We start from the raw sequence: 834 nt of genomic DNA, 5'->3' as shown, positions 1-834 counted from the left end.
AGAGAGAGATAAGTATATATATGTATATTTATATATATATATATGTGTGTGTGTGTGTGTGTGTGTGTGTGTATGTATATATGCATATACATACATTCATATATGTGTGTGTGTGTGCATGTATATATGCATACACACACACACTCAAACACCCATATATATGAATCGCAAATGTAAATCTACAGATGCATTACGAGACAACGTTCAGAGTAAACATAGACCACTGAATTCAGTCATTTTCTCTTGTTTATTCAATGTCAATCCTTTAATAATTACTGTATTCTTTTCCCGATATTTGTTAATTTCGGTGCAGGTGTCGAGTTATCACTTTTGCTTTCGAATACGGACAAAAGACTATTCTTCTGCGTCCCTCGGCCGTAAGACTACAGTGAATACGTTATTTTGGCGTTCGATGTTCCGTTCTCTGATTATCCATTAGTCCTTATAAGAGAATTTTGCAAATTATAGAAACACACATATACAATCAAACACGAATATAAAAATATGCACAAACGCACACATTCGTGCGTGTCTCTGTGTAGGTATGCATACACATTCTCACAGACGACTAATTACACATACTACTTACACACACCGGCACAGACGCAAACATACTCATATATAAAACGTGGCAGAGCCATACATTCTCTTATTACCTACGTATGTTTTCTTAGTCCTTGCATAAATTTAGAATTGGTCTAATTAAGACTTTATCAATTGTATTTTTCTTTCTCAATGTTTTATCAATTAAGTTGCCTCACTCACTTTAATGTTCAATTATTGACGGCTTATATTATACATACAAACTTCCACCCATATATATATATATATATA

The sequence above is a fragment of the Octopus bimaculoides genome, chromosome 22 (assembly GCF_001194135.2).
Source record: "Octopus bimaculoides isolate UCB-OBI-ISO-001 chromosome 22, ASM119413v2, whole genome shotgun sequence".
Taxonomy (NCBI): domain Eukaryota; kingdom Metazoa; phylum Mollusca; class Cephalopoda; order Octopoda; family Octopodidae; genus Octopus; species Octopus bimaculoides.
Note: the sequence above shows the minus strand (reverse complement) of the source record.